This window comes from Acinonyx jubatus, chromosome D1, assembly GCF_027475565.1.
Source record: "Acinonyx jubatus isolate Ajub_Pintada_27869175 chromosome D1, VMU_Ajub_asm_v1.0, whole genome shotgun sequence".
Lineage (NCBI taxonomy): Eukaryota > Metazoa > Chordata > Mammalia > Carnivora > Felidae > Acinonyx > Acinonyx jubatus.
The window spans coordinates 21,343,787-21,368,380 of NC_069390.1; the positions used below are offsets into that span (position 1 = coordinate 21,343,787).

Genomic DNA, 24,594 nt, shown 5'->3' on the forward strand with positions numbered 1-24,594 from the left:
GTGAATTACTAAGATTCTGCACAAATTTACAATGTGTGTGTGTCTGCGTGTGTGTGTGTGTGTGTGTGTGTGTGTACGCACCTGCACGCACGTGCGTGTGTGTCGAGGTGGTCCACACACCACCAGGTAATTCTCAGACAACAGCTCAATCCTGACAGTATCAGCCTGGAGATAGCATCACATTCCAACAGGAGAAGGGTTCAGTCCCAGAAGACTGTCCCCCAGCCCCAAATTCAGATGCCAATTACAGGTCCCGGTTGTCATCTGTGCTTTTGACCAACCGGCTAGTGATTGAAGTTCTAACGACCCTCTCCTTGGGTTCAATTGATTTCCTAGAGTTGCTCACAGAACCCAGAGAAACATTATACTTACTACATCACTGGTTTATTATAAAAGGATATCACTCAGGAAGAGCCGGATGGAAGACATGCCTAGGGCGATGTATGGTGAAAGACTCTGGGGTTTTCATGCCTTCTTTGAGCACCACTTAGCCAAATCTCCCTTTGCTCACCAACCTGGAAGTTCTCTGAACCTACTCCTTTTGGGGTTTTATGTAGGCTTCATTACATAGGCACCGTAGATTAAATCGCTTACCAATGGTGATTGAATTCGATCTCCAGCCCCTCTCCTCTTTGCCATACACGATTTGCTCAGATAAAATATATTTCTAGTAATATCTCCTCCTGTGTCTGCTATTTCTTAAAAATAACCATCTCAAGATAAACCTTATACAAAAGAGGCATATTTGGTGTGGCAAATTCTCCCTTTCAAGACCAAATGTAATAGTGGTCCAAATATTCAAATTGGTCCAAATATTCAAGACCAAATGTAATATAATATTGCTTACCATAAACATAATTTTACTATTAGTCTCTTAGTTTTATTTCCTACTGTTATTGCAATTTGATTTTCTATTTGTACTTTGTATAGAAAAAAAAATGTTTACCTTAACCCTAAAGGTGATTTTTTTTTTTTTAATTTTGTCTTTCTGGTGTTAAGAAGAAAACCATAGCCCTTAAATGTAATCACTTATGTTAAGGCCCCACATCAGTTAACAAACTAAATCTAACTTAACTGCAGAAATGTAATCAAACCAGCCAAACTGGGATTTCCTAGTCAACAGGAGGAGGTAATCTGCTGATAAGACCCTTCCATTTCTCTTCGGAGGGCAATCTTGCCTAAAATAATGCATTCCTTGCTGATAATTTCCTTTGTTTTATTCCTTTTTTGCTTTAAAAACTTTTTCCTTTCTGCAGCTCTAAGAGGCCACCTTCTATTTGCTAGATAGGGCACCACTTGATTCATGAATCATTTCACAAAGTGAATTAGATCTTTAAATTTACTCAGTTGAATTGTGGTTTTTTTGTTGTTTTTGTTTTTGACACTAATATCCTTTGAGTTTTATTTCTTTGGATGAGAACCAAGTGCTGTTTCCTCAAAGATAGCCCACATATTGGGATTTGAGGAATGCTTTTTACTTTCGTTAAATCCTTTTTTTAGGTTAAAAAGTTACTTGAGCCAGATGGTGGTTTAAACAGCTATCTATCATGTATCCTCTTGTATAATACTGTACCATGTATCTTTTATACATGAAAGGGGATAAATGCTGAACATAGAGATTATGGAAAACTTGTTACAAAGCCAAGAATCTGAAAATATGAATCTATGAAATATCTTAGTCCAGGGAGAACAAAGCTATCTCATTGCAGTGCTGATTAATTACTAGTGTCTTCCTAGCGTAGTAGCTAAGAATTTGTAGCCATGTGTTTGCATACTTTGAATGAGTATCATGATCCATTGGGGATATCTGTCTTGGGCGCAAAATAGGAAAAGGTAAGCCCCATGTTTTTCAATTTTGCCTTAGCTGCAGGAAGTTGGTCTAAATCAGGGGCCAACAAGCTTTTTCTATAAAGGAACAGGGAGTAAATATGTTATGTATTGCAGGCCATACAGTCTTCATTGCAACCACTTTGCCACTGTAGTACTAAAGCAACCAAATAACAATACACAGATGAATAGACATTCTGTGTTCCAGTAAAATTTTACTTACAAAAAAGGTAGAGGGCCAGATTCGGCCCATAGACTCATATAGTTTGCTGACCCCTGATCTGAATAGTATATCATGTAGCTTCATTTGAATGATATTCATATCATGATTTTTGAGAATGTGAGACTATTCACCTGGCCCTATATTTGGTGGCAGCCTTATATGTGTGTGTATCACCTAGCAAGAAAAAAATTCATAAAAGCCCATACTTTTTCAGTTTGTACATCTCCAACTAGGTGAAATGAGGGAGGACTCGTACATATTATGGCATAAATTAGTACTCATCACACACATGGTTTTTATCATTTTTTCTCATTATTATAATTATCTTTCCTTATATTGAATAACTGCATTTCTGGGTGACCTAAATCTAGTATAGGTTTTATTTTTTTTTAATTTTTTTAATGTTTATTTATTTTTGACAGAGACAGAGCATGAGTGGGGGAGGGGCAGAGAGAGAGGGAGACACAGAATCTGAAGCGGGCTCCAGTATCTGAGCTGTCAGCACAGAGCCCGACACGGGGCTCGAACCCATGGACCACAGGATCATGCCCTGAGCCGAAGTCGGATGCTCAACTGACTGAGCCACCAGGTGCCCCTAGGTTCTATTTTTTTTTTTCCCTAGGTTCTATTTTTGATAGAAGAAGGATGGCGTGCAATAGTTGCTGGAACATGAGGCTATAGTAGTAAAAAGTGTTTGGGTTACAAGTCACGTGAAAGTAGCTCAAAGAGACTAGGGAAATTATCATATGGATGCCATAATGTCTTTTAAAAACTAGAAGTTAATTTAAGTTATACCTGACCTTCTGATCACTATTAACCATTTCATGAACAGCAACAGGACTCATTTCCATCTTTAATCTCTACTTGTATCTGTGTGTTTGCTTTATTCTTCCCTCTTATGTGCCAGACTAATTTCCTTCCTATGTCTAATCCACTTGAAGAGAAATATGGCTGCCAGAAGTCTCTGAAGGTATAGTCTTAGCCTCAGAAAAAGATGGACTCTTCCTTGATTCTACTTTAATTTCTGAGAAGGGACTCGGGTCAAATACCTTTCCTGGGCTGATTGAACCATGGGCAGTGGTTCTGAGAAAAGGGCTGTAATGCAGATTGGGGAACAACCCTGAGCCATCTATGCTATGGATAGCTGACAGAGATAACAAAATGGCTACACCTGGATGACCCATGAGGCTATGAGACATGTTCTCATGAAAGAGATTCTGTACAAAGGAAGTACTAAAGAAACACATGTCTTATTAACTGGCTTAGAAAATGTCTTGTCTTTTAAATTCTTATTTAGCATAGTAAATTAGCCTCTCCATTTTCTTGAAAAATGTCCTAAAAGTTGAGCACTTCTTTTTTTTTAAATTTTTTTTTTTAACATTTATTTATTTTTGAGACAGAGAGAGAGCATGAAGAGGGGAGGGTCAGAGAAAGAGGGAAACACAGAATCTGAAACAGGCTCCAGGCTCTGAGCTGTCAGCACAGAGCCCAACGCAGGGCTCAAACCCACCCACGGACCGTGAGATTATGACCTGAGCCGAAGTCGAACGCTTAACCGACTGAGCCATCCAGGCGCCCCCACAGTTGAGCACTTCTAAGGCCATCTTCTGAGTGTTTGGAAATACCTTGTGACATTCTTGGTAAGCAGATCATGGATGGAAATGAATTAGTTTGTGCTTTGTTGTTGGGCCAATGAGCCTTAGGCTGAAAGGCTATTCAGGTGAAGACAGTGGAATTGAATGCGAAGGATCCGATTAGCTCTGCTCAACTTTTGTGCTCTGTTTAAACTACACAATAATTCCATCTTCTCTTCACTGCGATGATAATTTTCAGTGCCTGAATCTCAGACTCTATCGCAAGTAGCAAATGATTATCCAAAATATTGTGTGCCCTGTTGAAGGACCTCAAAGCACCAGTGACCCTATCTCAGAAGAAATCACTTGTGTCACAGGCAAATTAAAAATGTTGTCTGTGTGTGAAGGTAAACTGCTACTTAATAACCGCCCCTTCGTAAGGAATAGCATTTTTAGATGAAAACAATGGCTCATAATGGAAGTACTGAAGAGGTGTGTGTGGCTTTTCTGTCATGCTTCCTTAGCAGCAAGATCTGTCCCACGGGAGATAAGGAACTGTGTTTCCAGGTGACAGGACCAGGACGTCAACATTCAGGTGCTTTACTCATCTTCTGTGGTGTTCTTTTCTTTCTAAGGGATTTTTAGTATGGGAACCTCTCTCTCAGAAGAAAACATAGCTGAGAAATTACTTTCTAAGTGACACCTGGAGGACATGGGTGTCATCAACCCTTGTGTTTCTATCACTAAGTTGTTTGGGATTCCACACAATGATACAAAGGTTAATATTTAAACTAATAAGGTAAAAAATAAAAGAATCTAATAAGATATTATAAAAACAGCAAAAATATATTTGGGTTTGTTTTTAAATTTTTGCATTTAATAAATTATTTCCATTTTCCAGAAACATTCCCTTGTAAGTTGGCTGATAACTGAATTTATGGACTTCTATAAGTGACGAGCACTGACTTACTCTGCTAAGGAGTAAGCAGCATAGCTCTTCCCAAGGCTGTGGTGCCTTCTTGGGGACATGTTCTCCCGTAACTTCTCTCATTGCTTTTCCATATTCACATTATCTCTTGACCACACTCCTGGATCTTACTCCTTCAGGACTCCTCACTTCTTTGTTCTTTGTCCTATTCCCAGATTGCCCCTAAACCTTAATCACAATTTAGATTTTTGTAGTCGGATTTAACTGAATTTTGCATAATGAATAATAATATGCAATGCAATGATGAATAATAAATTTCACACATCCTTATTCTTCATAAAACTAAAACTTTCTTGGCAGAGTTTCCTTCAGGGGTGACATTTCTCCTCAGGCCCCAGCTTTCCTACACTGTTGAAACCTTTACCCTCTTCTGCATACCCTGGATCTCAGAAAGTATTTTACTTCTAGGTGATTTGGCTTTTCCTTTTCCTATGTTCGTCCATCTCAGCTATGCTCTGAGGGTGTTTTTTATATGATTTAAATGGTCCATGAAAGTGTTGTAATATATAAAGACCTTACTTTCCCCTAAGTGTTCTTCAACCCCTTTCAAGGAGCACCTTTGTTTACATCCTCCATAAAAATGTTCTTATATGGTTACAATTACAAGATACACTGCAAGGTTTAAGTTGAGGTGAAATCTATACAGCACAAAATTATCCACTTAAAAATGAATGACTCAGTGGCATTTAGAACACTTGCAGTATTGTCCAGTCATCATTGCTATCTAGTTCCAAAACATTTCCAAGCTCCCAAATTAAAATTCTGCTCATTAAGCAGCAACTCCCTGTAATGGGTGTTGAATTGTATCCTCCCCCAAAAATGATTTGTTAAGGTTCTAATCCCCAGTACTTCAGAATGCAGTCTTGTTTGGATAAAGGATTGTTGCAGATGTGACTAGTTGAGATATGGTTGTCCTGGATTAGGTGAGTTACTGATCCAGTATGGCTAGTATTCTTGTAAGAAGACAGCCATGTGAAGGCAGACACCCTGGGAGAATGCGATTGCAAAGGCAGAGAAGGACTTCTGCAGCTGGGAACCAGGTACACCAAAGATCATGGGCAAGCCCGCAGAAACTAGGATGAAGGAAGGAAGGATTCCCTTCAGGTTTCAGAAGGACCATGGCCCCACAGACACTTTGATTTCTGACTTCTCACCTTTAGACCTATGAGACGATACATTTTTATTAAGTCGCCCAGTTTGTGTGTGTGTGTGTGTGTGTGTGTGTGTGTGTGTGTGTGTGTGTGTTTTAAGGGCGGCTCTAAGAAACTAATAACATTCATGTTCCCTTCTGCTCTCAGCCTCTGGCAACTATCAACCTGCCTTCTCTCTATGTGGATATATCTGTTCTGGATATTTCATGTAAAAGGAATCATGGCCCTTTTCATCTGACTCCTTTCATGTAGCAATATGTTTTTGAGGTCCATTTACATTGTTCATGTGTCAGAACTTTGTTCCTTTTTATGGGTAATATTCCATAGTGTAGGTCTCTCACGATTTGTTTATTCATTCGTGTGCTGATGGATATTTGGGTTGTTTCCACGTCTGGGCTGTAGTGAGTAGTTCTGTTATGAATATTTGTATACACATTTTTGGAGGTTGTTTTGTTTGTTTTCTTTCCTTTTTCACTACCTATTTTCAATTATCTGGGGCAAATACCTCAGGGAGGAATTACCAGATCATATGGTAATTTCATTCTCCTATTTCTGAGGATGCATAGGATATTATTTGTAATTTTTCTCGGAACATGATTTTATAAATAAGCTTCATATTTCATTTACATTCTCTTCAAAACTATAATTTTACTAAATATCCATAAAATAGCAATGTAACCAGCCTTTCCTGAGTTTTTACTCTATGCTGGATGTCCTATATATAAAACTAGCAGCCTTTCCAGCATCAGTCTCCTTTTATCATTACAGCAGCTCAATGAATCAGTCACCACTGTTCTCTCCATTCAGCAGATGAGAGTTTGAGAGTTAGAAAGTATTCATAAACTGACTCAGGTTTCTCACCAATGTGGTGGCGGAGCTAGGATTCAAAACTCTGGTCTTGGGCTCTAAATGCTATGTTCTTGCTTAATGCACTGCGTTCTAAATACCCACCTTACTGATATACCATGGGTTAATAAGCAATTCCCCACTAAACTTGTTTCCAGTGGTTTGTTATGTTCTGTGTCCCTGCAGGAAGTAGCCTCTTCTGGAATCTATTTTGCTGCTCTCCATCTTTTGCCCTCTCGATAAATTATGAAGAATGGAATTATGGGGTCAGAGGGTTTAATTCTTAGGCATCTTGCCTTGTTGCACTCTAAAAGAATTTAAATAATTTAACAGTTATCATCCATGTGTCTTGAACTTTTTTAGTGGAAATTGCCTGGGTCTATTTAGTGTGGTTGCACTCTCCCTATCCCTGAACACTGATTTTTGTTAGCAAAAGCTTAGTGCTAGTAAGGCCATGGGTTTTATACATTAAAGCACATATTTGTATACAGAATAGCTGTCCATTCTCAACCTGTTTATTTATGTTATTTGTTCTAGTATATAGAGCAAGGTTACATAGTGGGTTAAGACAAAATCATGCTATTTCTTAAAAAGAAATCAACTTCTTATTGCTCCTATTTTCAAGGATATTCTTAGCATATGATCCCTTCTTCAACACCACAGGCTTTGGAACAGCTCTATCCAATAGAACTTTCTGTAATGATGGAAAGATTTTATAATTTTGCACTAGCAAATACAGTATCTGCTGGCCATATGGGACTATTGAGCAGTTGAAATGTGGCTAAAGTTACTGAGGAATTAAATTTTTCATTTTTTTTTTAATTTAAATATGATCTGGATAATAGCTGATAATGTAGCTTTTGACTTTTCCTGTTCTATTAAGACTCATTTGTCCTTGTAAGCTGGCTTCATCATGGTTCCAGCCTAGTTAAGTATGTGTATTCCTAAAATAAAATCCACATTTTTGTTTTATGGGTAGTAATTCCTTAGGTTTCCTTTATTGTGGTGCCATAACCTGCAACTAGATTTAAAAAAAAGGGATGTTGTAAACAAATAATACTAATACAAAAATTTTCATTGCATTTTAAGACTTTGTGTTTGCAACATTTAAACAAATGGATAAATTTGATGGATAACTGAATCACAGAAAACCTGAGTTTTAGCTCTAGTCCTTTCATCTCCCAGAAATCACCCTTCACACCTTTGTTTTTAAGTCTCATCTGCAAAGTGAACAGTTTGGTCTGGATACTCGATTAGATATCTCCAATTTGAGCATCCCTTTTTCTTCATCTCCCCTGTGGTCATCATATGGTGTATACCTTCAATCTTCATCCTAGGAAACTCCCATTCTCTAAATCTCTGTTCTCTTGAGGACGACATAGATACTAAGCTGTGGCTCTCAGCTCCAGTTAATGGGACAGCTGTTTTCTATACTCAGTTCCTGTGCTGAGTAAAGGAAGACAAGCTCATCTTGATCACATACTTTATGGAACATTGCAGGATGAAACAATTTCATTGAAACATCTGAATCAATTAGGAAAAATGGTTTGTGTTTTATTTTGTTTACTCCCTTAAGCAAAAGGAAAAAAAAATGTTGCTTCTGAAATGTCAATGCCACGAATATTCCATCTTACACATTTTAATTCTGTTAGAAGACATGTTCAACCAAGGCTGTAAGCAGAAAATCTTTCATAAGGAAAATTAAGTATTAAAATATATAAATGTATTAAACAGTCTCGGCTAATTCCAGAAGCACAGGATGAAATGTGTTTTAAAAATGTTCCTCCCGGACAAAGGAAACATGGCCAACTGGTCTCTCTTTCCCAAGAATGAATATTACGACACATCCAGTATCTGCACTGCATTTTAGATGTTCAACATGAAGCTGTAGGTAAGGCTTTGACATGGACTACAAAGCTGTATCTAGTTAGAATAATTTCTACCAAAGAATTTTCTTTCATGTAACTATATATCCAGAATGTTTCAAAAACAAAGTGATTTCTAGACTGCTTGCATTTTCCTAGAATTTTAAGAATTCACACACTACAGACTTCATGAAGTTCTCTTTAAGCCCACGTTTTAACATACAGGAATGGATGGCTCCCAGATATTTTGGAGTAGAGGTTTCAGTATAAACTGGAGATATGATACTCTTTGTGACTGGACTATTAGCCAGAGAAAGACTAAGTGAAAAAATAAAGAACTGTTTTTCTTCCTGTACTTTTATCTACCTAATGTGGAAAAAAACCGTGAAGTAAATAAATAATAATATAAAATAAAAATATATTATAATATAAAATGTGCTAAAACAACATCGTATCATAAAACCAAAATAAATAAGACTATCCCGAGTCTGGGTATTAACATTGTAAAATGAGATTCATAGCTATAGATCCTGTAATCAGTTTATGTTTTGTACTTATAAATTGAGTGTGTTTTTTTGTTTTTAATGATTCATTCAAATAAGTTCTTCAGCCAAACCAGGAAGGTATATGCATGGTGGCCACACCCAATTTACAACTTCACTTTTATACTGAGGCAGGTAACTGTGAAATGTCTTTTGAAAAACCTGTCGGCTGACACCATATTCTATAGTTACACCTATGCAAAATTCATAAAAATAAAGGTTGTGTTAATTAATGCCCCATGGAGATTTTAAAACATTACTTCCCTATCATTGGTTAGTTTAATGCTGTGAAATAATCCTAAAACACACATCTCAGAAAGGCCCCAAGCAACACTATGCATAACAAGTGTGCCCACTGCTTATGGGTGGTGAGTTGATTAACTTGCTATTAAAATGCAGAATAAAAATTGGATCTTCACTGTGCCCTTTCAGTTACTATTGTAAAGGTAGGGAAGGCATAAGGGATGAATAATAGACCTAATAAGGAAACATTTCATTGGGTTTTTCATTATAGTAAAAACATCTCAGTGGAGAGATAAAACGCATTTACTAAATTCACCAGAATGGAGATGTGATTGTTGGAACAGTTTAGGTACTTTATAATTCATTTTGCACTAATCTCTTTTTTGAAATCTGAGCACAAGGAAGAAAAGAAATACTTACTTTCATAATACAGTTGGAGGACACAGAAAATGGTCTTTATTTCCAGACATTTTGGATTATGAGTTTTATTCTGACAATCATTTTGAGCAGAGAAATGGAAGTCTCAACTATTAAAAGGAAATTAACTCCCAGATTGCAATTACAACATTAACTTTAGTTAGTATGTCAATAGGGAAAAATCATTTTCTACATATCTGTCTTAGGATGTGTCTTTTTTACACTCAGCCAATTCAGCTCTTGCCTTCAAATGTGGAAGTGATCAATGGTTGTTTTATCAAGGCTGAAAGTGTCATGTGACTGACCAGTCACCCTAATAACAGAAAATATATAAACTCAGTCTCTACTTGATTAGACTTTTTCATTAACTAATTCTATGTTTGGTCACACAAAAATATTTAGAAGGTTTATAATATTGCTGTTTTGTCATATAGAGCAACAAAGCTACGCTGGGAAACAAGAAGTGTTTGAAAAGAGTATTACACCTATTCCTACCTAAGAGCTTTATAGCTGTTGGGGAATAATGACAAAGAAATAGTCTCCAATATTATGGATAACACAGGCTAAGATACAGTGAGGATCTAAACTAAACTCTCTTGCCCTCATGGGTTTGGTAACTAGGCAGATGGTAGAAATGCAGCTCTGGTCTCCAGACAGGGCTCTTCTCTTTTGAACAGACCCAGAAACAATGCCAGCTGTTTTGGGTAAGGTGTTGTAAGAACCTGGGGTGATGGGAAACTTTCACCCCCGTTAGAATCTATTTCACAGCCCTCCCTTGTCAGGAAACTGAGATTAAACATCAGTGGATTAATTCCAAAATGTTAGTGCTTCTTGGCTCCATGAAGAAAGAGTTGGGACAATTGACTGCCCTTTAATCAAATACTGATGATATTTGGATAAATATCTGCAACTCCCTGAGAACAGTCCTCTTTCCTTTAAGCCACGGCGTTCCAAGGAAGGTATAGTTTAAGAAGCAGAGTAGTGTGGGGATGAGAGATGGTATTTTGAGACACTTAGTTTGTAGTAGAGCCCCTCCCTAAGGAATGTGATTGAGGCCTCCTCAGAGTAAAGGAAGGCAGTGTGCAAAGTGACCCAATCAACTTTTAGACACTTATGTGTAGGTCTGACATAACTCTGTAACTTGGACTATGTCCAATCCGACTACATGTCACTGTATATGGGAGATGAAAAAAGTAGAAATTGCATAAAAAGCTATACCCTGCTGCACTTGGGGCTCATTTTTTCGGCTACGGACCCACTGAACACATGCTGGCATGACAAATAAAGTTGCTTCGTGGACAAAGAAAGCCTTGGTGTCCTGTCTCTGTGTGAGAATACTGCTACAAGTCAAGAGATTGCTCCAGAGAAATGAGGAAAACAGCAGAGTGATGTGCAGAGGCCAATCTACACATAGAATGGTACATCTGATTGCTGCACAAAATCACCTTAGGTAGTTTTGCTTCAGTTGTGATATTCTTGATTTCTCCTCCAGTCAATGTTGAGTTGGTGGTGTAGGCATGGACTGACCTAAGCAGCCTTGGACAGAATAGTCAAATCCATCAAATGTGTCTTCCACACCTTCCTGCTATTTGTTTTTTTTTCCTGCCCAGCTATCATCTCCATGTCTGGTTGTTATGATACCCTTAAATTTTCTATCGTGACAACTGACTCCGTTTCTCACTCCCAAGTTAGTTTCCTTTCTTCCATACCACAGCTCACCCTGTTCATTCTTCTGATCGTTGCCAAGAACACAAAATTGGTTTAATAAGCTAATTCTACATGGGTTTTGAATGATATCCACTGCCTAATTTCTTAATGATCCCAGAGTTGTTCATAATTTAAAATAGGTCAATGGACAATCCAAATGATCCTTGCCTTTATCTTTTCTTGTTTTTGACTTTTTGGAACTTTCTAAATATTTCTGAATGATGGTAAAACTTTGGGGATTAATTTTCAGATGTACTGAAGTTTGTTTTTGTCTTTGTTTTTTTTTCCCTACAGTTCAGGTCAAAGAATGTGATAGTGCTCAACTGTTTAAAGCAAAGATTGCAAAACAAACAAACAAGCAAACAAATCAAATCTTGATGCAGCTGTTACCATTTTATGTTTTCATGTCAGGTGTCATTTATCCATCTCACACTCATCCCCTCTGAATTCTGATAAGGTCTTAGAATCCTTCTCAAATTAGCCTTTCAGGTAACCACTAGTGGATCATCATCAGCTGCTACCGTATTTATAGTGGGGTGTGTGTGTGTGTGTGTGTGTGTGTGTGTGTGTGTGTGTATGTAGTTGAGAAGTTGAGGCAAATAAATGTACCTCTGTATTCCCACTCACTTTTTCCTTTAACCAAGACCTAACATTACAACCAACTGCTACATCAACTGTATCATAGATTTTTAAGATGAAGCTAACTATATGGATATGATTTGAATTTCAGGATACTGCTTTATTGACAGAATAGAACAGAATGGATATTGATCTATGACTGAGGCAGAATGAAATGTTATGAAATGTGCCTTTGAATGACTTGTTCACTTCTCCATCCCGTTGATCAACAGAATGGTGCATAGTGTATTAGTATACTTGATATATTAGCTCATGCCAGCTTTTCTTCAAATCCATCTCATTTAAGACACCTATATTTACTCCTTAAGCTATTCAAACTGAAAATTCAGTTAACATAGGGGCGCCTGGGTGGCTCAGTTGTTTGAGTGTTGTACTTTAGCTCAGGTCATGATCTTGCAGTTGGCAGGTTTGAGCCCTGCATTAGGCCCTCTGCTGTCAGAGCCAAGCCTGGTTTGGATCCTCAGTCTCCCTCTCTCTCTGCCCCTCCCCCGCTTGTGCTCTTTTTTTCTCTCTTTCAAAAATAAACATAGAAAGAAAGAAAGAAAGAACTTAGAAATTCAGTTACCATATATATTTTTAAGTACTTCTAATTCATTATGATCTCAGTTTTCAGTTGGTACCAGAAAATTTCAATTCTGGCCTCACTATATTTAACTGAAGATACTAAATGAAAAATGATGTATGAGAATGTGGAATAGTTTTACTCCTATTAATTATGGTATCACATTGATGTTCTTGATTGATGTCAGCTCATGAGGACATCTCTCCTTTAATTTTTATCATAAAATACTTTTATTATTTTTAGGTCAAATAAGCCTTCTCCCCAGTTAGATCATATCTAACTAAGCCTTAAAGGGTTAATGTGTACACGTACATGAAAAACAAAACAAAAGGAACTTAAATCATATTTATTGAATTTCTCTTTTAGGTCACAATGCTAAACATATTAATGTTATTTCATATTATCTCACTTAATTTTATTTTATTTTTTTATTTTTAATGTTTATTTTTGAGAGAGAGACAGAGCATGAGCAGGGGAGGGGCAGAGAGAGAGGGAGACACAGAACAGGAAGCAGGCTCCAGGCTCTGAGCTGTCAGCACAGAGCCCCACGCAGGACTCTAACTCACAGACCGGGAGATCATGACCTGAGCCAAAGTTGGATGCTTAACCAACTGAGCCACCCAGAAGCCCCAACTTTTATTTTAAACATTTTCGGACTCACATTGTCCCAGTTTACAGATGGATAATTGATGGTTTAAAGAGGTTTTAAATTACATGTATGAGGCCACAATCCAGTACATGAAGGGAGTAGTGTGAAACAGACTCCAAAGACCAATCAATAAGCACAGATCTTAGGGGTGCCTGGGTGGCTCAGTAGATTAAGCTGCTGACTGCGACTCAGGTCATGATCTCACAGTTAGTGATTTTGAGCCCTGTGTGGGGCTCTGTGCTGACAGTTCAGAGCCTGGAGCCTACTTCAGAATCTCCCTCTCCCTATGTCCTTCCCTCGCTTGCTTGCTCTCTCTCTCCCCACCCCACTCCATCTCAAAAGTAAATAAACATTTTTAAAATTAGAAAAAAGTAAGTACCAATCTTAGAATACATATTTTCAACTCGCCAGGGTCCTCAGGTTGTATGATACTTAAGTACTGTTATAGTATGTAAGTACCATTTAGAAATGGGAAGTTTCCTAAGAGATTGTAGTGGATAAAATGAATCACTTTTTTATATTAGTCTGTTTGCAAAAGCAGTTAACAGAAAATTGTGATCAAAGACTAAAATTCTAGTGATAGATCTGGCTTCAGGATTGGTTGATCCAGTGGTTCAATCATATCAAGACATATGTCTAATCTATTTTTCTTTGGATTGCCTTTTTTTTAATTCTTTTAACGTTTATTTATTTTTGAGACAGAGAGAGACAGAGCATGAACAGGGGAGGGGCAGAGAGAGAGGGAGACACAGAATCTGAAACAGGCTCCAGGCTCTGTGCTGTCAGCACAGAGCCCAACGCGGGGCTCGAACTCACGGACCGTGAGATCATGACCTGAGCTGAAGTCGGACGCTTAACCGACCAAGCCACCCAGGCACCCCTTGGATTGCCTTTTATACTCAGATCATTAGTAAGATGACTATAGCACTTCCAGATCTGCCAAGAGTCAGTGGAAAGGGAGGGAGCATTTTTTTTTCATTACTCATTTGTTTGTTTCAGGAATATGGAATGATCACTAGCAGATAATCCCACCTTGCCTCATTATTCAAGTTATATCACATTTCTATTCCTCTACCAATCATTGAAATGGAAATTAGATTGCTGTGTTTTCTTTAGAGCAAACAATCAAGATTTAAACAAATAAATGTTGCAGAATCAACCATAGGTTTGCAAAAACACAGCTTTCTCCATGCCACAGATCTTTTAAGGGCCATTTCATCTCTCTGCAGAGTATAGGGCAATTCACTCTTTGGCAAAGAAAAAAAAAGTCATGAGCACTAATGGTAAGTCTCGGTGTTTATCTTGTGTTTTAAAAATTTATGGGTTCAAAAATTGTTACGTTTTTCTTTGCTTATTCAATTTCACTACTTATGTAAAGCTCCTCATACTTCTAAACACTCAGTTATCTCAGCTATCAAAAGGAGATTAAAATATGGTATTTAGAGTGAGACATATGAAATTGCTAATATTTTACTATATTGAACTTGCAAATACAGCAATTTAAAATGGCTAATATGTGAACACCAACACTTAAGTGAGATAAATACTTGAGTGTAGTGCTTGGCAAACAGCTCTTATGGAGTGAATGGCTTAAGAATCTTCATAAACTTATTTTAATAGTTGCATGTAGCTTTACCAATGAGAGCAAATTCCTTAGCTTTAAGGAAAGCTTTAAAGTAGTTGAAGGTAGAGAGTAGAAAAAGGCCTTTGCCCTTTAATTGATAGAAAAATTGCAATTCAGCCTAGAAAGAATCCACCACTAATTTATTAATTAACTTGGGTGTTTGGAAAATTGTTGACAATAATAATGCCTAAGGCCAGGTGAAAATAGGGTGGTGTTAACAAATGTCAACTAATTGGGAGGCATATAGTATAGGGAATAGAAAAATGATTCCAAGGAAAGGGATCTTAGAATCCCTGGGATGGGAGATATTCCCAGACAACTGTCTGGGATATAGGATTGCTGAAAGCAAAGGGCTAAGAGAAAGTCCAAACTTCCAAGAAAAAAGCAGGAGAATAAAGTAGTCCAGAAAGGCCAGTTGGCCTTCTTAATGGGGGTAAATATAGGTGGTAGTCAGCAATGTGGCTACTATACTATCCTGGAGTCAGTTTGCCCCAGGCAAATAGTTCTCGAACACTTAGAATCACCTGGTGCATGTTAAAACTGATTGCTGGACTTCATCCATTGAGCTGCAGATTCATTTGGTGTGAATGGAGCCCAAGAATTTGGATTTCCAAGAAATCTCTACTTTATTGCAATGTTTCTGATTGAGAATCACTTTTCTACCATTTGACTAGATTGTAAGGTAGCAAAATAAAATTATTTTTTATCTGAACAAATCAGTGCATCAAGAGCTGAAGATAGTGGGATTTTACTGCTATATATGAGGACATCCTGCAGACTATGAAGAGCAGTTGCTTGGACATGAGGACATCCATATTAGGTATGGTACATGAGGCTGAACTAAGCGGGACAGAGTTGCAGTGTTCAAAGTCCAACATTGAAATCTGGAAACTGAGTCAATGCATTTGACTTATAGTGTGCCCAAAGGCAAACCGTGGTAACTGGTAACAAAGTAGTAACATCAAGAATTGTAGTCCAACCACATAATAACCTTAGATGGTGAAGCACAAGGTAGGGTTAGTGATTTACAATGTAAGTCTGAACAAGTTCAAGAGACATTACCTGACAGCAGCGTATATATAGTGCCAGACAAGGGAAATGGAGCAAGAACAGAACATGCCAGTAAGAGAAGAGGATATATTTGTATCCTATGCTGTGAGCAAGAAATGAGAGGCTAGAGTGTAGTTGACAGAGGACTGAGTTAATTATCTACACCTATCCTCTAATATGGCTAAATCAGTGTTTACTATGCACATGCCCTCTGTTTAGCAATCTTGGTTCATTTAGACTAAGAGACAACAATGTTTTCGCAAAACTTTATCATCTCCAGTGTTTTTATTGACTCCTAGACTGTTTTAGTCTGCTCTCTGCTTAGGCTGACATGACAAAATACTCCAGACTGGGTGGCTTAAACAATTAAAATTTATTTCTTACAGTTTTGAAACATGGCAGTCCAAGATGAAGGTGCTGGTAGGGTAGATTTCATTCTGAGGCATCTTCTCTTGTTTGTATGTGGCTGCCATCTTGTTGTGTGCTAACAGGATCTCTACTTTCATGTTAGTAGGGAAAGAGGGAAGTAGAATAAGCTCCCTGGTATCTCTTTTTATAAGGACAATAATCCTATCAAATCAAGGACCCACATTTATGACCTCATTTAACATTAATTACTTCCTTAGAGGCCCCACCTCTAGATACAACCAACCTGGGAGTTAGGGAATCAATATATGAATTCAGGGCGGGAGGGTACACTAACATCAGTCTGTTACACAGACTATGGATAAACAGAAGAAAAGTTTTATCACACAAAGACTAGGACTGAAACTAAAAATGATATAAACTGTGCCATAAATCCCATACACAAAGTGTATACTGATTTTGACTTAGAGATTAGGAAGATCACTCTGTTTCCTTTTCTTGAAAGAGACAAACTGGGTTCAAAATTCAACTAGAAAACATTTAAAAGTTTAGAAATAATATTTTAAACATACAGAGTCATCTAGATGTAACAAATACTTACTTTTAAACCATATCGATCATTAATATATATTATTATATTTTCTTAGTTCAGATGACTCCTATACATAATCAGTGTAAACAAAACCAGCTATCTGTTCCTGTGAAAGTGGGAATATTGTTTGTGGCCTTATCCTATCCATTAATTCTAATAAAGAGAAAGGAATTTGATTGACAAGTGGTTGATAGAAGAGATGAGTCTCTTTGATTCCCAAAGCATGTACGTAAACTAAGTCACTAATATTAAGAAAGTGCAGCAAAATATATCTATTTTTTTTCCCTCACTGTTCTTTATTTATAAAGCCTTAACCTGAAAGTGAATTATTTTCTAAAACTTCCTAATCTTTTGATTTTTAAGCCAAAACTGAGCTCAAAAGAAGAGAAATTTGATTTGACTAAAAAGAGAAATACCAAACAATCAAAATTTATTTACCAGTTCAAGGAAATCAGAAGCAGTGGTATATCACCAGATGGTAAATGGATTAGTGTTACCTCTAATGGTGTTTACTATTTTCAACTCAATGTTATTCACAATTTTTATGTTATTTGGATTTTCCACTATTTCATTTATTGCAAAAATTCATTATGCACAACTCTAAAATCTGCCTTTTATATTCTATTCCTTTCAATGCCGATTTATAAGAGTGCTGACAAATCAGGTTTGCAGTTAAAGGAGTGTGTATTGGAGTAGATTATACAATCAAATACCTGGTAGTAAAATAAAGAAATATAAATAACATTGGTAGAATGAAGGCTGGGGGTTTGGGAGATGTACTGAGTAGTAAATGGAAACACATATCAGTGTTCATCTATCTTTTGATATATATTTAAATGTGTTTTGCTTTTACAAGAGAGTTTGCTGTCTCACTACTACTGTGTTGATTATTGTCACTGTAATATCATCCCTAGGGTTTTATCACTTTATGCACTTTAAATGTTGATAGAAGTGATTTAGGTACATATATTTTAAGTTTTGGGCACTCTTTGGAAATTTTAGTTCCTGTGTAAAGTGTTTTTTACACTTTACTTCCCCACCCCCCAACCCGGAGTCAGCTACTTTCTATTCTTATTTTATGCCTATTACAGAAAAAAAAAAATCAAAATAGCTTTTGTGGATACCAGTGACTTACACTAAATAGTAAGTTTTAACAATTTTGTATCACTTTTTAGTGATCTTCTGCTAAAGTATTAATTGTTTTTTTAATATTTTAAAATCAATTTTGAATTTTTATATTTCAGTATGTCTCTCAATGTGCTTTAATATCAAAATAAGTAGGTTCACAGATAGACTTGATGTGGAATGTAAAATGAAGAGAAGAAAAGTTGTTGTGATTATTTCTTATTGTTGTTGTTTTGCCTAAACTCCTTGAAAGAAGAAAATTGCCATTTACTGAAATAGGGACTATCAGTTTGGGAGAGAGAAAAATGAATCACAGTATTATTTGTTTTAGGGTGTCGGGATATTTCTCTAAATAGTCTATCAACTATGTGAGAACCAGTCATGATTTTTTCTAGATGTTTCAAAAGTTTTGATTTGGAAATGAAAATTTTTTAAGAGAATTGGAGAATAGGTACCATCAAAAGAATGTTTTCCTCTTCAACAGTGGGCATATGTCCAAGCTTCTCTTATTCTACTTAGTGAGGCACTAACCCTGTAAGTCACTGCTTTAGTATTTAAGTTTTAGAGATCCTTTTAGGATCCAAGAAGGATCCTTTCTACCTCCAGACCACATGTAGCCATATGAGGATCAAGAATAATGAATACCCTTCTTGGAAAATTCAATTGTTTACTGCCTTTTGGCCATTTCACTTCGTCTTAAATCATGTCATGTATTAACTCTAGGTTCAGTGGGGTTTGAAATAGTGATGAGTGATTATAACAAATGTCTTAATTTGTAAATTAGACACACAATAGAGAAATTTTAGTAGAAGAATTTGGAAAACATAGCAAAATTTATAGGCAATGCTGCATGTGTGTGTTTGGCAGGGATAATAGAAGAAAATGCTGAAAAATCATATTATATGCAAATGTAGCACACTTTATGGTCTCTCCTACTCATTTGCCCTTTTCTAGGAATATATATATTTTGGAGACTATTTAAGCCAATTGTCACAGTGCATCCTCATTCCTATTTTGTCCCTTAAAATTTTGAGAAAAGATAGATTCCTTCTGATCACGAATGAAGAGTTGATTGGATAAAGGAAGAGGCACTTATTCTTTTGTGATACCTACAACAGTTTATAAATATACACACTTCTGGGAGTTTTCACTAGCATTATATTCTTTCTATATTTCCAGAGTCAAACATTTGAAATGAGAAATTCCAAAAACAAAACAAAACAAAACAAAACCACGAAACCCCCTAAGTGTTTGGGTCAGTTACTGCTACTCCTATGACAACTGTGTGTCTGTCTTAGATAAACAAACAAACTTCTTGAACCAATAGAGCAGACTTTATGTGCATAGATGGTCTAGAAAAAGTAATACATGTTCATTGCCAAGCTAGCTTACATGAAGGAAAAAATGGGAACACTGGGAATGTTTGTCTTAGCAGTGTCCAGGTGGTAACTACCTAGATGGATGAATAGATTGGATGCAATTTTGAATATACGTTTTTCATGAGTCAAGTGGCTAGATCCCAGAAGGAGATATTCTTAGAGACAAAACATTTTCATCAGGGTTGAAAATATTGAGAAAATTAAAAATGCCAAGTAAATTTTCAACAGTTGTTTCAATTAGCCAAAGCCATCTGAAAACCTTTTTGAAAACAAGAAAATAAAAACATGTGAAAATACTTCTCTCTCCCAACTCCATTTTAGAATTCTAGAATTACTACTCATTGGGAAAGATTGGAATGTCAAAAAGAAGTAGAGTTCCTAGTTCATTTGGAGCCCATAGAAAAATGACACTGAAAATACCAGCAGGGATATCTGTTGTAGTGTCCTTTTCACAATAAATCCTAAAAGCAACCAATGATTGAGGTTACTTTGGCACTAGTAGATGCATTTAATTAAATGTGCCATTTTTAATAGCACTGGTTTTTTTTAGAAGTCTAAAATGCATTCTTTCCAAAAAAGCAAATGAATAGTATTTACATGAGTGTGTGTGTGTGTGTGTGTGTGTGTGTGTGTGTGTGTGATTAACAATCAATGGTCAGTTTTTTTGCTTAAATGTTAGGGATTTCATTAGTTGTTGGTTTTCTTTTTCCATTTCTTTTTCTTTCTTTCTTTCTTTCTTCTTTCTTTCTTTCTTTCTTTCTTTCTTTCTTTCTTTCTGAGACAAAGAGTGTATGGACAATGTATGGGGGAGCAGCAGGGGGAGAGAGAGAATTTTAAGCAGGCTTTATGACTAGTGCAGACAGAGAGGGGATGGGGGTAGGGGTGGGGGTGGGCTGTCGCAAATAGGTAAACGCATTTCTTCAACTTTGGCTATTGTCCTTCCCATAATAACAAATGGAATTTCTGCAGCTATGGAAAAAGTGGTTCCAACATGACTTACACTAGAGATAAAATATAATTCATAGTATCAAAATAAGCATCATAAAATTTCATGAGCATCATATTATAGTAAAGACTGATTTTGTATAACTATGAGATTAAAACTTTGGACCTGAAAAAAGTCTTTGAAATAACTGGCACTAGTGGTCACTTAACTGTAGGCCATGCTTGCCTACATAGAGGAGCAGGTATCAAAACATAGGCCTATGAATTCCTAAGAGTACAGGTGAATTGTATCAATTAACTACAGCTACATGTATGACTATTAAGTGGAGGATATCATTTCTATACTAAAAAAAAAAAAGAATCTTTTTTTAAATATATCCTACACTAAAAACAACAACAACAACAGCAACAAAAATCCCTCCTTTAAAATGTTAGGAAATGGAAGTTAGAAAAATCGAGGGATTTATTCCAGGTCACAGTTAGTGAACTGTCAAAATGTGAAGCCATGGTTATCCTGTGATGACAGAGAAATGGTTGGAACTATAGAGACAGAGATGATGAAATAAAAATGATATTGATGGATGAGATAATAACAAGAATGGCCATTTATGGAGCTCTTTGAATAGTTTATCTCATTTAATCCTCATAATTACCTTATGAGGTAGGGATTATTCTACTCATTGTAGAACAGAGGGAGGTAAAGCTCAGAGAGACTAAATAATTTGCCCTAGGATATATGGCTGGTAAACATGGGAGCTGAAATCAATTTTTGGTCTGAATACAAAGTCATTTATTTTGAAATGTTTTCATTATTATTTTTTAACGACTCTAATACACATCCCTCTCTTACCTGAGAAGAGTGTTATAAGGTTTCCTATAAATGTGAAGTGGATTTCTATCTTATTAAGAAAATTTGGCCTACAGTGGAGAACATGAAGCTGTATTTTTAAGAGTCTTTGATGCTCCCCAAACAGTGCATAGAATCAATTCTAGAACCTTCCTTTCATACATATTTTCTTATTGACATATAATTTAAGAGCATATGATATACCTAATACCTCTCTGTGTGTGCTTAACCTGCTCCCACATAATGAAGACAGGGCTTAGAGCAAATCTAATTTGTATAAAAGTGGATCATCTACTCTTTCATATAAAGCTTTTCCTCCATGGGTCATGAGATTGAATCCTTTTCCTTCAATGATGAAACCAGGATGGCATGGATTCATTTACCCTCATGTAATGAAGGCTTAATTTGAGAGAAGTTTGGTTAGTGTGAGAGTGCAAATATGTGTCCCAGAAGCCAGAATTCTGTGTAATCATTAAAGAACTAACTAGTGAGTCATGTGACTCTGGGTCCTGAAGTGTGCTATTTTTGTGGTAGCTCTTTCCTTTTTAGATTGTTCGTTTTTTTTTTTTTTTTTTTTTTTTACTTTTTGAGCATACAATGACTGGAATTAAATTGTAGAGACACACTTACCAATGTTGCAAATGAAGTGCTATGAATATGAAATTTGTTGGATGACAAATTTAAGATCCAAAAATATCTTTACCAAAGGGAGCAATGGACCAAATCTAACAGATGAAATGTGGTAAGAATACACACTGGCAAATTTAACTGCCATTATATTTTTATTGCTTATTGCTGATATAAGGAAAAGCTATTGATGTTTTATAATTCAATCTAGCCAACATACTAATATTTATTTTGTATTTTGTAATGAATTATTTGTATATATATATATAAATTTTCTAAATATAACTATGCAATATTCAAATACTAATATTTTTATGTCTTTATCTTTTATGCCCTTCTATAATCTATAACTTTCATTTATGTTTCATGTTTTAATGTACATTTTCTGGAACTTCCAGGTTAATGGCTTGTTTTCTAATAAGTAGATTTCTAAAACCAAGTGTTCTTTGTCCTTAGTAAGTTCCTTGTTTTTTGTAAGGACATCATCTATTCAGAGAGATAGTTTAGAGATACATTAGTCAAAGAAGTAAAAAACACATACCAGTCATAGTCTGTGAACTTAAATTCAACCCCTAAAAATATAAGTACAGAAATTGAATGTATGTGCTCAGAAATTTTAAAGCAATTTGATCAATTTTGTCTTTTGATCTAATAATAAAACATGTGGTCTTTTACTTTGTATATCTTTTTCTTCTTATCTGTTTAGTAATTCATTTTAATAATATTTTATAGAAGTATCAGGCTGCAATAATGGGTAAAATAAATTGGCCTTGATGGTTTGAGAAGCATTGCTATATCAAGGGATAAGAATCCTGGGTTAGTTGTTGAGCTATGTTTATGTTTCCTTTAAACTTCAATATTTTGGGAGCACCTGGGTGGTTTAGTCGGTTATGCATCTGACTTTGGCTCAGGTCACAATCTCATGGCTTGTGAGTTCAAGCCCTGGGTCCGACTCTGTGCTGACAGCTCAGAGCCTGGAGCCTGCTTTGGATTCTATGTCTGCCTCTTTGTCCCCCCCTCCCAAGCTCGCACTCTGTTTCTCTCTCTCAAAAATAAATAAACATTAAAAAAAACTTTCCTATTTTCTATATATGAGTAGTCCTACTGGGGACTACAGTTTCACTGTTTTGAGATACCTTCTATCACATTCTAATCAAGTGACCAAAGTTTTGAGAATAGAGTTAGAAAGTGTGTATACTTATTCAAATTCCAGAATCCAAGGCCATTTATTCAACCATTTTGTTGTTGTTGTTTTATTTTGTTTTCTTTGCATGTGTTTTGTTGAGCCTCTTTCTGGGTCCAAAATCCAAATCCACAATACCCAAGATGGAATGTCAGTATTAATACAGACATATCGAAAGGCAAAGCTACAACATTGTGGTTTACTGAATGCCTGAATTCACTTTGTCCTGATTTCCAAGAACCTTGTTCATTTGAATGATTTTCAGGGAATGTGAAGGGCAGGTCTGGAATGACATCTTCATGTTGAAATCTGCATCCATTATTAAGCCATCTCAGTAACAAAGAAGCATATATATAATCATTTACTTTAAATTTTTGAATACATGAGGGATCCCTGGGTGGTACAGTTGGAGGAGCATCCGACTCTTGATCTCTGCTCAAGTCATGATCACCTGGTTGGTGAGTTCAAGCCCCACGTTAGGCTCTGAGCTGATGGCACTGAGCCTGCTTGGGATTCTGTCTTTCCTTCTCTTTGCCCCTACCACGCTTGTACTCACACATGCTCTCTCTCTCTCAAAATAAATAAATGAACTTGTTTTTTTAAATTTTTGAATACATGGCCTATATGATAAATGGTATTCATATATCAGGCATTTGTCCATGGATGGACCCTACAATATACTTAATTTCTAGTGGGTCAGTTATAACTCCCCTTCACTTCTACTCTAAGAAGTATACTGGATTTCAAGAGTATATAAAATATATTAATTTTTGGATTAGTTTTAAGTACACTCATTTCTTAGTTTTAATCTTTATAACTTTATCATAGATATTTTAAAATGTATTTTTTATAATTTTGTCCTAGATTATTTTTAATTTTACAGTTTACTGTGATGGACAGTGTGTGATAATACCGCCATTGTGATCTGTTGGTAAATATAGAGCACATACAGACACATGGACACACATACATAACAAACTGTTTTCATAATGACTATAGGGTAGAGAGTTTACTCAGACCAACTCCCTTATGTGGCAGTTGAAGATATCAACTATTTATCAACAGAGATGAAATGGTTTGCATAGTCATTCATTTTGTAATCTGTGTAAAACAGTTTATGTCAGGGGTACCTAGGTGTGTCAGTTGGTTAAGCTACCCACTATTGATTTCAGCTCAGGTCATGATCCCAGGGTCAGGGGATCCAGCCCAGCATTGGGCTCCATGCTGAATGTGGAGCCTGCTTAAGATTTTCTCTCTCTCTGTCTCCCTCTGCCTATCTCCCCACTAACATTCTCTCTCTCTCTCTCTCTCTCTCTCTCTCTCTCTCTCATGAGAATGCACAAATAAAAACAAACAAAAGCATCCTATGTTAGTACTTAGCTTTCTTGATTATCAGTAGTCTCCTTCTCTGTCTCTCTCTCTCTTTCTCTCTCACATACTCACACATGCACACATACTCAAAATCCTTCATACATGTTTTAATAATTGTTTCTAGTTCGATATATACACATTTATTTGATTTAAACATCTTTTAAACATGCTCTATTATTTGGAAGAAAAATAATCATTTTAAAATTGTCCTATTTTCAGGAACTATAAAGGATATATACAGTTTATAACTTT

The 24,594-nt window shown here is 36.3% G+C and overlaps 1 protein-coding gene across 8 annotated transcripts in view; it reads left to right on the forward strand.

Moving 5' to 3' along the window:
- The window catches only part of LRRC4C (leucine rich repeat containing 4C), a 1,189,416-nt gene that overhangs the window by 546,663 nt on the left and 618,159 nt on the right, over positions 1-24,594 (forward strand). Inside the window, exon 1 of one of the 8 annotated variants that reach the window (XM_053203284.1) lies at positions 8,392-8,500. The exons of the other annotated variants lie outside the window; for them this stretch is intronic. The gene's annotated coding sequence lies outside the window, so the exon portion shown is untranslated. Of the gene's footprint in view, positions 1-8,391; positions 8,501-24,594 lie in introns of those variants that run through there. 8 annotated transcript variants of the gene reach the window in all.